Genomic DNA, 13,764 nt, shown 5'->3' with positions numbered 1-13,764 from the left:
GTTGAAGAATGATCATTCACGTAACAACAATTCTATTCTCCCTGTCCTTTCCTTCATCTCCACCTCCCACAATGTTCCTTTACGCAGTGGTTTCTCTGGCCAACTGAAACTCTGGTTCATCTTCAAAGTTAGAGATACTGATATTGCACCATTACATCATGGGGGAAAGGGAACCGTGGGGGCATTTACATGACTGCACGTAAGTCCTGGGTCTGCCCTCACGCTGAAAGGACGTGCAGTTAAGGAGCAAGCAGAAAAGGGCATTACTCCCTCAAAAGCACTGAAAAACTACACTTCATTTTAAAAAGGTAGAGAGATGAGAGATAAAGCTTTTTAAACTTGGAATATGTCCCATAGAAATATTTAACACAGAAGCACAGAAGCTGAAATATTCCAAACCAGCCCCAATTCAGAAGTCAGAATCTCCCTGATGAGATTACCATTCTAGAAACAGCATGTTTATTGGCTCATAAAAGACATGTCACCTAACAATTCGCACTAGGGGGGCTGAGGGAAATAACTCACCCATTGTGAAGTCAATGTTCAAATCAATATCCTTTGGGGAGAAAAATATTGCTCATTGATGGAGATTGATTTTTCTTTTCCTTAAGAATTCTCCAGGGGTAAACATTTTGTTGCTAGTGAATGTAACGAAACATGCCATTGTCAAGGTGTCCTAGTCTGAGTATGATACTCAAAAATTATTACTGTAATTATAAATGCCTTTCAACCTCTAGATGCCAATTCCGTTTTTTAAAAATATTTTTTTAAATATCTAAACAACGGGACCACAAACAATTTGGTGTATGTCCTTTGCTTGACTTAACAGTGCTCTTATAAGTGAGATATTTTAAAACAATAAAAAATTAGCATAAACACTAAGAGTTCTGGATCCAAAATGTATTTATCTACAAATTTAATAACAACTACTTTAAAAAAAAAAAATTCTCACTGTTTCTCCCTTACCTTTCCCATTTCTATTTGTATCCCCAAATGATTACAGCAACACTCATTCTAGCCATTTACTGGCTGCCTTCAAAAAAGCAAGACTTTGTAATGGGCAAAGAGAAAAGCGTGCTGAATTTAACTGGTTTTATATTTAATATGTTGCTTTAGGCTAGTGAATCTTCCAGAGCTATTTGCAAGGCTACAACAGAGTACACTGTGTATCTCATAGGTGTCTTCTCAGGCCAAATGACGAAAAGAAAGCTTGCCTTCTACCTTTTTGAAACTCAAAGGTTGCATAAGAAAGGACAGATTTGGGAACCAAAGAACTGTCACTCAATTCATGTTTGTTGAAAAGGGTGTCACAGATCATTGGGGGAATTTCCTCTCATCGACAACTCCCCCAAAGATGAATTGAGCACCCAGACTGCTGAGCTCTATGAGAGGAGGAAAGTAACATGCTGGTGATGATAGAGGCTAAGCTGTGGAACCAACAGAAGTGTAACTGGACAAACCGTCTTCACCGGGGAGGAATAACACCACTGATACCTTCGTAGCAAAACATGTGATTTCTGTTGTTTTTGTCCTTTGATGGAGATGGATTCATAACAAGCCACACTCTCATACCCCATTCCTCTGGTATCTAAAAGAACACATTTTTCAAGTGGCTTGAACAGATAAAAGGAGGAACAAAGTTCACTGATTGGCATATGGTCATGACCAACAATTTGACCTTAGAAAAAAAACTTAAACCACACTTAATATGTACTGATTTTTCTCATCTAGTAGTATAACTATAGAGTAACACTAAACCTTGTACAAAGCAACAACAAAGCAAAGCAAAACAAAACCAAAAAGTTTAAATTAAAAAAGAAATCCTACCGAAGTCCCCCTTCCTAAAAATGTGCGTTTATAAATGTAAAAAGAATTTGATCCACCAGACGTAGCAAAATCAAATATTTATGAATCTTACCTTTTTTTTTTACTTATTTAAAATTCAAAAATCATGCTCATGCTTTGGTAGGGCTGTGTGGTTGCTTATCACTTAAACAGCATTTCTGATTTTATCACCCATTGAAGAGGGGCTCACACTGAGAAGGGAGGAACAGGAATATCTACAGACACTAAAATACGCTCCTCTAGGAAGAATAAAATAGTAACAATCAGAATACATCTGAGATTTTATTCAAACTGACCTAGAACCAGAAGGAATCTTCAAACTGTTCTAAACACAACAGAGAGAGAGAGAGAGAGAGAGAGAGAGAGAGAGAGAGAGAGAGAGAGAAATTTCCAGAAGTAATCCAAAGTAACTAACTAGCCTAAGAAAATATTTCAGTGGCAGGCACAGGAATAACTTTACCCCTTTTATGGTGATCCATGAGTAGGATCTATAGCAGGCTAAAGAAATATCTGTTTCTATCAAAAGGTTCCACCTAACCCACCCCCTCAAGCAGGGTTCTTGAAGGTGTCAGCAGGATTTGGTTGACTGGGCCATTAATGGAGCTTCGGTTAATTATTGACTGATTAGGGATTTACCTTATCTTTCCATCAGGAGCTGGCTCGAGACTTAACGGTAAGCAATTTAGAGCCAGGGTGAACCTACCCACGTGCTTTTTTTTTCTTCTTCTCCTTTGGGTCACTTTAGCGTGTCCTTCCCCATAATTCGAGTTCAGCTCAGAATGGGAGTCCTCAAAAGGACTGGCAAAGAGAGGGGCCAGGTTCATGGTGAGGAGTGTCCAGAGCAGGCCTGGACGAGTGCTGTCCTTTACAGAACTTGGCTTATTGGTCCAGGAGGTTTTCCCATGAAACTGCTGAGGGGGCGGGGGGTGGGGGGGTGGGGGGTGGAAGCAATGACTTTGTGTCTCTGCAAGTGCTGGTGAAGCCCAAGGGGAAGAGTCAGCCCCCCACCTCGCAAGGCGGCCTCTCTGTGTGAAGGCCTCTTGGCAAAGCCAGGGAATCCACACAGGCAGCTCAGGCCCAGCTGCCCCAGATAAGAGGTGGCCCGTGTTAATGTACAGGCTTCCTCTGCACCTCAGCAGGGCCTTCCTTTTCTAAACAGTCTCCCTTTAATGTTGGCGAATGTTGTTTTTCCATTGACTCAACATCTCGCCTCTGGTGGTAAGCCAGTGGGGAAAGTTGGAGCGGGGGAGGGAGGGCGACAGTGGGAGAGAGTGATGCCAAAGCTAAAGAGAGAGACAGTCATTTCCAAACAAGCTGGACACCTGCTTTGGAAAGACAGAGACCAAGCCTAAAACTCTTGCTTCCTCTTAATTTAGATCAGCTTATTGTTCCCTGCATGTCTATGCCGGCCGGCCCTGGGCCCCCTCCCTGAAACACTGCCCCCTTCACCAGGAGCGAATTCCATGGGAAAACTACCACCTTGAGAGATTCATAACTTTTCTCCATGAAGGAAAGAAATAATCAGAGTTACTGGAGTGAATTAAAGAGGGAAAAGAAATTAGATGAAAGAGAAAGTGGGAAGAAAGCAAGAGAGAAGAAGGAAATGAGGGAAACAGGAGAAAGAGGCAAGTGAGAAAAGACAGGCAGGCAAATGAAAGGCAAAAAGAGAATAAGAGGATAAAAAAAGAGAAAGAAAAGAGGGAAGGGAAAAGGAGAGGGACTGCAGAAAAATGAAATCTGAAATGAGAATTTTCCTCCGGGAGTTTGGTTTTTCAAGCCACCCGGGCAGACCCCGGACTCCGATTTAGGATGGAAAGCTGTCTTCCCTCCCTGGCTTCTCTGGGCAACGCAAGGTCGAAGGGCATCTTCAAAACCAAATCTTGATTAGAGCCAGCTAAATGTTTTGACTTGAAGGAGACATGAAAGATTAAAAAGCAAAACAGAGCAGCGTGGGTAAGAAAGAAACAGGAAAAGAAAGAAAATTAAAAAAAAAAAACCTCCTGGGAGACACAAAGGGAATGATAGAAAACACTTCTGAATCAGCTAGTCATCTACTAACAAGCTGCAAAGATTTCCAATGACAAGTTGTCACATTAGTTTAGTGAAACTGAAGCAGTACTTATCCCCTTTCCTGTGCATAATCTCTCCCTGCGTGCCACAAAAACACGCTACCACGTTTAATAGGATTAGTTTCCTTCGCTTTCTCCCCCCACCCCTTTTATTTTTTCTTACAATTCTATTTTCAGCAATACAGGGATCCTTGATTCATGGGCTTCCTGCAGTGCACAGCAAAACCTGAAGTGCGTGGTTTTTACCCTTTAAAGACTTTATTTGAATCTGAAAAAAATGGTAATTTGACTATTTTGTACCTTCTGCCTGCCGGCCCCCCCCCCCCCCCCCCGCCCCCCTCCTCTCAATGAATTGCATTCTCCTCTGGGAAATCTCATTGCTGGGAGGGGGGGTGTTGATAGCAAAAAGGTCAGGACAGAACCAGGGCTGGGAAAAAGCTGACAAAGCCCAATGCTTGCAGAGGTGAGGTGCCCCAGCAGGAACTGTGCTGGCTCTGACCCCAGGCAAACCTGGGTTCCAGTTCCAACTGTACTTACTGTCTTTGTGGCCGTGAGCAAGTGGTGAAACCTCCCCCACTCTCCATTTCTCATCCACACCGTGGGGATCATTCTTAGCAGGGCAGTTGGGAGTATTACACTTGCACCTTATTTCTAAAAATGGTAACTATCGTGATGCCTGGTGCTTGGTAGGCAATGAGTACGATTGTTGTATGTTCAGAACACTTCAGTGGCTCCTGTTCCTTGTAGTCCGTTTAGACCAGTGGTTCTCAACCTTCTGGCCCTTTAAATACAGTTCCTCATGTTGTGACCCAACCATAAAATTATTTTCGTTGCTACTTCATAACTGTAATGCTGCTACTGTTATGAATCGTAATGTAAATATCTGATATGCAGGATGGTCTCAGGCGACCCCTGTGAAAGGGTCGTTTGACTGCCAAAGGGGGCGGGACCCACAGGTTGAGAACCGCTGGTTTAGATAGTCAGACGACGACTGCAAACTTTTAAGGTTCACTTTTTTCTCACATTTTAGTATGTTCCGGAAATCGGTATGTCTTACAATGCATTGCGCGTGGGGGGTCACTGTGTTTCCCTTCTCTCCCAGAGGCCATCTTTAAGTTGATGGTGTGTCTTCTCACCTACAGCAGGATGGGATTAAGAGCACGCAAATGCCAGGTACAAAACACCGGGCACGGTTCTGACATAGAAAATGCTCAACAAATGCCAGAATTCTCTATCCCTGCTTGTGAAGGGGACCAAAGTTTTGCCCCCTTGAAGCTGCCTTTCGGGATATTAATTGTAAACTGGTTATGAAGAAACAGAAGACTTCGAAAGAACCTGTGGCCCTCCCCCCTTTCCTGCTCAAGATATTCAGACAGAAAAACCTGCTTCGGGAAGGAAATGTAAGGATGTAGCCTGATTTGAATTCAGTTTGGCAACTAAGTGAGCTTCAGGCAGGGGCCCGTTAGCTAGATACCTCCAGGATTCCAGGGTCTCTTGAGTTGCCTACCAAGACGTTGCCCGCCACGGGAACTACCTGTCAATCACCCATTCCCACTTAAGAAAAACTTTCTCCTTTGTCAAAAATATCATATATACCCCATGCTGCCTCAGTCTTTAAATTTTCCACGCTTATGTGAGTTCCCCAGGCACATGTATTAAAAATTTCATTTTCTTCTGTTAATGTGATTATCGGCCCAGCTAGGAGAACACAGAAGGTGGGTGGGAAAGCATTATTGTTTTTAGTCCCCACACTTATCCCTGCCTGTTTGCCTCCTTCCCCATTCTCACTGAAAGACCACTTTGGAGGATTGAGCGGCGAGGAGGTGTTGACACTTCTTTCCAGATTCTTCTAGAGAGGGCCCCTAATTGAGGCTTCAGAAACCTGACTAATCAAACACAGAAAATCACTGTCCACCGGGGTTGGCAAAGAACCAAAATCTGCTCTCTCAACAGGGTCACCAACTGCCATGCTTAGCAGTGTCCTGCAAACAGTAATTATCTGTTGAACTGAATTATTCCATCTTCCTTGAGACCACTCTGGGTCTCCTGCCTCCCTCCCCACACCACCACCTGAGGATTCGCTTGATGGAGATGAAGGGGTGAACTCACCTCATCTGGGAGGAAAACGGTGCCCAGGGGACCTCCGGAAAGAGGGAACCACACTGGCCTAGGGAGGGTCTGGAGGGGACATGGAGGAAGCCTATGCCTGTTCAGGGCCAGTGGAGGCACTGTTGGGTAAGGCACGCGTCTCCGTCCCCACGCCCACCTCCCAGAAGAGTCCCGGATGTCCGGCCTTTGAGGCACCTGCTGTGGCTGCTGCTTGGAGGTGGGGACCCAGGCCTTCCTGCCAACCTGGGATTAGCAAGTGTGCCAAAGTCTCTCAGCCGAAGTAAGGGCAGGAGGGCGGCAAGACCTAGCCCTTCTCCCTGGGTCTAAGCAAGCATCGAATTTAGCCTCCCCCCTGTGGGCCTTTCCTCCTGCCTTCCCCTGCACCTAGCCCGCCCTGGGGCACTGGAGCTCCTTTGGGTCTTGGACACCTCTCCCCAGTCCCCCCCGCCCCCAGGTTCCCCTCTACACACAGCAGGTACAGGCTCCTCCCAATAGAACTCCCACCTCCTCACTCTTCCCCTATCTCTGCTTCCTGGCCACCCGGAAGCTATAGGCTACTCCCACCACCCCATTCACCTTCTGCTGACACCCACTTCCCCCACCCCACCCCTTCATCTATACTCCGGCTTCACCCCTACTCAGCAATGTCTCTCCACCCACACACTCCCTTCCCACCTGTTCTCCCCACCCCACACCCACTATCTCCCCCTACCTGCCTTGCCCTTCCATACTCAGTCCCCCATACAGCATGCTTCCCCCTCTCAGCTTCTGCCCTGTCCCTTTCCATCCCCTTCCCACAAGTGTACGCAAAAGCACTCCTTTAGCCAGGAGGGTGCTTGGGATAAGAAACCAGAAGTTGTTACCTGTCCCCCTACAACTTGACTCCTGTAGTTAGAGGTTCTTTGTTTTGTTCCCTAAAGTCACAGACATCCCCCCTCCCTCCCCTGCCAATTCCAAGCCCGCCCTCCAGCGAGTAGCCAGAGAGCAGGAATCTTCCACACCTGCCTAAAGATATCCACCAGTCCTCAGAGGACAGGCATCTGGCTGGATGGTTGGGCTTTGGCCGGCTCCCAGCCCCCGGGTTCATTCACTAGGGGCTGGGCCCGTGGACACCCCGAGCTGGCATTCTCTTCCTCACCCCTTCCCAGCAATACACCCTGATTACTTATCTGAAGCCTTCTGAGGATACCAGCAAAACACCTTCCTTGGAATGTGTAATTAGCCTCTCATGGCCATCTCCCGTTCTAAAACTGTCAGCCTTCTTGATCTGGTCCCTGTTGGTTCAGCCCAAGCCATTCCTCTGGCTTTTTTCCCTCACACTACTGCAGTCACAGCCAGGGATGGCACCTTCCCACCTAGCTTGTTCCTTCTCGCAGCTGTCTTTGGCGGGGCTCTTAATTACCTTGGGGTGTGCCTGTGGTCATTGGTTTGAACACACTTTCATGAAGGGTTGCATTTTACTACATGCAGATTTGGGGCAGTTGTTCATTCTGACGTGTAAAAACATAATGATAAATGATATACTTTTTTTTTTTTTTTTTAGTTTTACCTAGGAATGTTGACCTTCTTTTCCTTCTTGCTGTTCCCTCCTTGAATAGAATGTTTTGTCCTGTGGGTTCATGGGTCAGATGGCAGCTTCTGTAAGAAAGGCTTGCATCTATAAAGCAGGTAAGGTGAAAGGACAAAAAAAAAGGAAAGAAAGAAAGAAAGAACAAAAGAAAGAAAGAAAGAAAGAAAGAAAGAAAGAAAGAAAGAAAGAAAGGAAGGAAGGAAGGAAGGAAGGAAGGAAGGAAGGAAGGAAGGGAGGGAGGAAGAAGGAAAGAAAGAAAGAGAGAAAGAAAGAAAGAAAAATTTAGATTGGTAAATGCCTCCTGTCTGCCACGGGGCCTGATAGACAGTTCTAGGTCCAAGAGCACAGGGCCTAGCTTCCAAACACCCACCAATTCTCATTTATTTTTTGTGGCCTAAAAGGTGGGGAGGTGAGCATCTAAAGTGCTCCAAGTAGCAGTTAAGCATGAACTAAAATGTGCATACATGGAACGAGAATCATGTTCGCTTCATCGTGATTGACACATGGAAAGACAATCACGTTAGCTTTACCAAAATATTGGGGGGAGGAGGTGTCTGTATAGAAGTACCTGTCAGCTCAAGTGTGTAGAGCACACGTTTGTAGACAAAATAGGTGCCATTTACTGAGCACCAATTGTGTGCTGAATAATTTTACTGACGTAAAAGTCAGCAACTCCATTAAAAAAAACTCCATGAGTTGGATATTATCCCCACTTAGCAGATAAAAAGAACTGAGGCTCGGATAGATTAAATAATACACCCAAGGTCTCCAAGTCAGTACCTGGCTGAGCAGTAATTGGAAAAACAGTATGACCCCTAGATTCTCAGCCTTTCAGTTGACTGCCCAGCGGGGGTGGGCCCAGAAATCCTTATTTTTAAAAAAGTTCCCTTGGTGATTCTTGAGGATGAGCCAGGTCTCGGGAACCCTGCTTCACATCAAACCATGGGGCTATCCCTGTCACCAGCCTGCCTCCCAGCAGCCTCCTCCACGTTGGGTAACATATTTAAATAGCAATTTCGAAAAACTATGCAGCATATGGATTTTCCTTTTGATCTCAAAATGATGACAAACAGACACTTAAATACTTCATAAAAGAAATATTACCAGAAAAATTATAGAAACCTGGCTTTCAACTTTGTCTTGCTCTAATTTAAACAAAATGCAACTTCTCAGTGTCACCCCCCCCCCCCCAATAAATCCAAACTGGGAGCTCCCTTCTCTACCCCCTCTGTGCCCAGCCTGCGCCTATTTATGTATTTCTAACCGGCTGCTCGTCCTAAATAAAAGCCTGGAAATACGGACAGCAGGGCTCACCCAAGTCCTATCCCCAAAGCCCCTCCTGCGAATCCACACCCTTGACTTGAAAGATCCAAGAAAGGGAGGCTGGGAATAACGGCCAAATATTCGTAGACTAATTGGCAAAAGAAAAGGCGTGGGCGGGGGGAGATGCCCATCCCTTAAAAGGACTCCGCCCCTCTTTTAGGTCCCCGTGGAGCCCCCACTCGCAGGTGGAAGGCATCAGCCGGCTGTGGGCGCCAGCGTCCCGCAGCAACAGGCTGGCGGCGGGGGAGGGGAGCCGGCGGCCGCGGTGGCAGCCCGCACCGTGTCCTCCAGCTCCGCGCCGCGCCGGGAGCAGGTGGCTACCCCTGCGCCGGGCCGGCGTGCGCCGAGCCCCAGCCAGCCCGGCAGGGCTAGCGCCTGCGGGGGGCCCCCCGGAGGAGGCAGGGGACGCCGGGCGGGAGCCAGGGAACGGGACCCCCCGGGGCCGCCAGGGCGGGAGGGGCGCGCGCTCCGCCCCGAACCAGGCGCCGCCGCTGCAGCCCGGCGCGCTCGGCCCCTCTGTGTCCAGAGGCCGCGACACCTAGCGCGTGGCCGCGGCGTGGATGAAGGGCTGGGGGTGGGGGGTGGGGTGGGGAGGAGAGCTGGAGGAAGCCCGGGCGAGGCAGCCCCGCTCCACCGAGGGCCGGGATGGGAGGCTCCCAGGCTTCCCTCCTACCCTGAAACTTTCCCCGCGCACGCAGGCGTGTTCCTCACGGGTTTCGGCGGCTCCGGGTCGCTATCGGGGAGGAGGCTGGGCCCACACACTCGTCCCCCAGCACACGTGCGGAGGAGGCACCCCGGCCCACCCGGAGGGACTGGCCTCCCGGGAGGTGGCTGCGGGCGTGACGGCACTCGGCGGCCTCCCAGCCGAAAGGGACGCCCCGCGCGCGCGAACGAACCGGTGCTTCAGAACCTGCCGACGCGCGGAAGCGTCGCGGTGCCCCGGGCTGTGCGTAACTTTGCCCACTGCGCCCCCGCGTGCAGAGGCGTCCCCGGGCACTCACGCCCTCACCCACCCCATTGCAGGCAGCGGCCAGAGCCTGCCTTTGTATTTATGTGACAATGACAGATATGCTAATTCGAGCCGAAGAGGGAGGGGTGTAAATTGGGTAAATTCTACTACCTGGCACCCCCAGTTACCGGGGGAGACGGTCCCGTTCTCCCCGAAAGCGTGCCCTCCGCTTCCCTAGGCCCTTAGGTCTCCAGCTTCTTCATTACCGAGAATAAAGCACAATCAGATCAACGTGCGCTTCCCGCCCCCCCTCCTTGAGATCAGGACCCCTCTAAATCCGAGCCCTCAAAGGGCCCGGTGTGGGTGGGAGCAAGGCAAGTTATTTCGGGGCTCAACAGCACCCCTCGCAAGGCGCGCGAGCGGCCTGGCGGGCGCCTCGCCGGGCTCTGCGCGGCCGGCCGAGTGGCTGGATTATGTAAGTAACAGCCCTCCATGTGCTCACCACCATCTGTTAATATCTTGATATTGGAAAGTTCGGTGCCTGAGGCAAAGCCAGGGCTGGCGGCCCAGAGCTCCCAGCCTCCTCTCGCGGGCAGGGAACGCACCTTCCTTTGATTGCTGCTGCCCACTTCCCTGAAATCGAGTCGTAGTTTGCCCCCTCAGACCCCGACCACCGCCCCCCTCGCCCCGCGGGAGGGCTGTGTTTGTGGGGGAGGAGTGATCTGCTTCGAGGTAACTTAACTTTATAGCAATGAATCCTTTCAATGAATTGATACTTTTATGATAAAATGACGGGTCCTTTTGAGCTCTTTGTGGTGGGCTATTATTGGGGAGGGGGGGGGGGACTGTATTGTTTTTAAAAATTACTTTTTTTCTGCCAGCACCCGGACCCAACATTCTAGTCAGGGTTGTATATTTCACCTTCTTCGGAGTGATCCGCCTGTTTACTTTGAGAGCTGTTGGTTAAACAAACACCATTCGGGAGGCTTCGAAGCAGTGGGGTTCCCAGGAGGGAAACGCGCAGCTGCTATTGCTGCTGATCTTGTGGCATTTCACTTTCCCCCCCCCCCCATTCAGACACTCAGAACAAATTCAGGTTGGGCTTGGGGGTCACACTGGGAGCGAGCCCGGCGAGAATAGGGAGGTCAGTCGGTCTGCCTCTGGACGGCTTGGAGCAGGCCTGCCCGGAGTTGGTTTTTCTTTCTTTCTCTTCCCCTCTCCTGGGTGGTGGATGGTGGTGTGTGTGTGTGTGTGTGTGTGTGTGTGTGTGTGTGTGTGAGAGTCTGGGCAGGATCTCCAGCATCTTCGCCTGAAATCCACGCCCACGGTCCGTTTCTCAACTGGACCTGGTGGAAATTGCCAGAATTGGTTTGTGTAGGATCTGATGACAGCTGTTTGCAAGGTTTTAAATTACTTTAAATGCAGTCTTCTCTGGGACCCTCCCCCCCCCCACCTACGGCTTTAAGAAAGAACAGGGGGAGGGGGGGAGGAATAACACGGAGGAAATATCAAGGCGAAGTGTGTTTAACCCAGAACCAGATGCACAAGTGATTACTGCGAGTTTGAGTGAGAACCCACAGATCACCCTTCCGATACACGTACACGCAGCCTGCAGGGATGGGGTTGGTTGGAAGACTGGTCCGAATTCGGGGTAACTTTTAAGTGACGGGTTGTGTTGGCAGCAGGGCGGGGGAAGGGACTGACCCCTAGGTTTGGCCGCTGGTTTCTTCGCAGATGGAGCCCATTCTCTAGGCGACTGGTCGTCTCCGGGCTGACGGATCGCTTCTCCCCTATCAGAAAGCAAACCGGGAGTCGCAGCAGATAGGGGCCTCCGGCCTCACGCCTCGCTCCAGGGCGGCGCGAGACCTGGGAGAGAGCCGCAGCTCCGGCGGGAGAGGTTGGCCAGGAACCTGGCTGGTACGTCGCCCCGACCGTAGGGGACCTGCCGGGCCCCGGTACGCCGCTCACGGAGCCGGGCTGCGGACCCGAGCTCGCTCGCCCGCCCGCCCAGTGTCGCGCGCTTCTATTTCAACCATCAGCTCCTGCGCCCCAAGGCGGGCTGCGAACCGCCGCTGCCCTGCCGAGCGGAGCGAGCCGCGAGCCTCGGGCCGCACAGGCGAGGGGTGGGGGCGCTTCCTCGTTTGCCCATTGGGTTACCCCGACTTCGACTCGGGGAGTGAGACAAGTACTAAGGCTCGAAGGAAACTTTTCCCGCCGTTAGTTCCCGCGTGTGGCGTGTGCAAAAGGTATATCGGAGCGCTAGGTGCAATGGACATGAACTTGGGGGCGATTCCTTCCAGAGTCTGAATCTTTTCCCTCTCAGCTTCCCTTCTTCCCTCTTCTCTCAGTCCTCCTTCCCTGCCCTCTTCCTTTTTAAATGTCAAACTGAGCATATGGGTTGACGGTGAGGGTATGTATCCTTTACTCCTACCAGGTTATGTACGGGCTGGCTGTTACTAACATACGTGTACACTGGGATGCTTAAAAAAAAAAAATAACAGGAGGAAAAAGAAGAAAAACAATATCCTCGATCCAAATTTTCCTGCTCAAGACACCCGCTTACCTCGAAAGGACCCAACCAATAGAAACATCATTCCATACTGCATTTAATGGGCATGCTGGTAGATTACTTCTATTCCCAGCCTAAAATGTCACATCTCCATTAGAAAACTTGATACAGTAGCCTATCACGCAAGTGTGATTGGTGTGTTTGTGCATGTCTGTGTCGTCGTTTCAGTAATGGGGCACAGGGCGTGGCTGAGGGCTTCGAAAGGGAAGAAATGAAGGCTGGGGATGCTCAAGCAAGTCTCCTTTCTTGTCCTGGACACCTAACCTGGACAGCCTGATTTTTTTTTTCTTCTCTTCAGTGTTTGAATCCAATGCCAAAAGTTTCCTATAGGGCATAGGGTTGGACATAGTATCATTGCTATTATTCAAAGAGAATACTTCCTCACAGTTGGATGAATTTGAGGCTGAAATGGTAACTGTCCTAGGAGAGGTGTGTGAGTGTGTGTGTGTGTGTATGTGTGTTTGCAGAAGTTGATGGTAGTGTTCCCTGCGTACTTGTAACACACCTCATAAACACCCTGTTGTCAGGATGCAACATGATTCAACCTTTGATCAGATTAAGTTTGAGGGACACAAAGAATTCTTGCCCCCATCCTACCTAAGAAAATGAGTGTCTGATCAACTAAGTATGAAGGTTTCTGCTTTGCAGCCCTTGCAAATCTTATCATTTTTAGGACCTTAACGTCATAAACTCGGTTGCTTCCTTAAAAGCCATTTACTGTGCCTGCCGGGAGAAAGAGATGTCCTAGCGGCAGGGCTGAAGGCTCCCTCCTCAGCGTTTGTAACTTGCAAACCCAAGGAGCTCTTTAAGAGCCACGTTATCTAAAGCAAGCTCGCTGGTTATTGTTCACCCCAGATATGGCCAAATGAAGTGAATTTTCTATGGCTTTATGTTGAAGCCCGATACTTAAGCGTTTGAATTTTCTTACCTAATGCATTTTAAAGTTTGTCACCCGGGCTTCGGGATGATGTGAATGGTGTTTGACGCCCATCTCTTTGGTTATTCTGGGGTGAGTGACTGAGGGGTAACTTTGAGATAATGTTAACATTTTCTTTAAGGCTACCGCGCCTGCCATCCAAATAACGTTGTCGGAGGCGACCAAGGGCAAGGATTGTTCGTGATCATTTTGACGAGAGGTTGACTGGGATTCGGCCAATGCTGGTCTTCTGATAGCAGATGCATCGGAGCCGGAGTGGAAAACCTCTGGCATCTATCATTTAATCCCAAACCCACCTGTATGTTAGTGTCCACCTGCCCTTTAAAATTCTGCGAGTGGCCTGTATTCTTGAGACTACCTATAATCATTTTAAAAGTGGAATGATTTAAGGAC

The 13,764-nt window shown here is 49.3% G+C and overlaps 1 long non-coding RNA gene across 2 annotated transcripts in view; it reads right to left on the bottom strand.

Moving 5' to 3' along the window:
• The window catches only part of LOC138996243 (uncharacterized), a 251,841-nt gene that overhangs the window by 17,367 nt on the left and 220,710 nt on the right, over positions 1–13,764 (bottom strand). The window lies entirely within an intron of this gene.

This window comes from Myotis yumanensis, unplaced genomic scaffold (assembly GCF_028538775.1).
Source record: "Myotis yumanensis isolate MYYU_CA2020_CCGP unplaced genomic scaffold, mMyoYum1.0.hap1 SCAF_17, whole genome shotgun sequence".
NCBI classification, from domain to species: domain Eukaryota; kingdom Metazoa; phylum Chordata; class Mammalia; order Chiroptera; family Vespertilionidae; genus Myotis; species Myotis yumanensis.
Note: the sequence above shows the minus strand (reverse complement) of the source record. Positions and strands in the feature narration are given on the sequence as shown.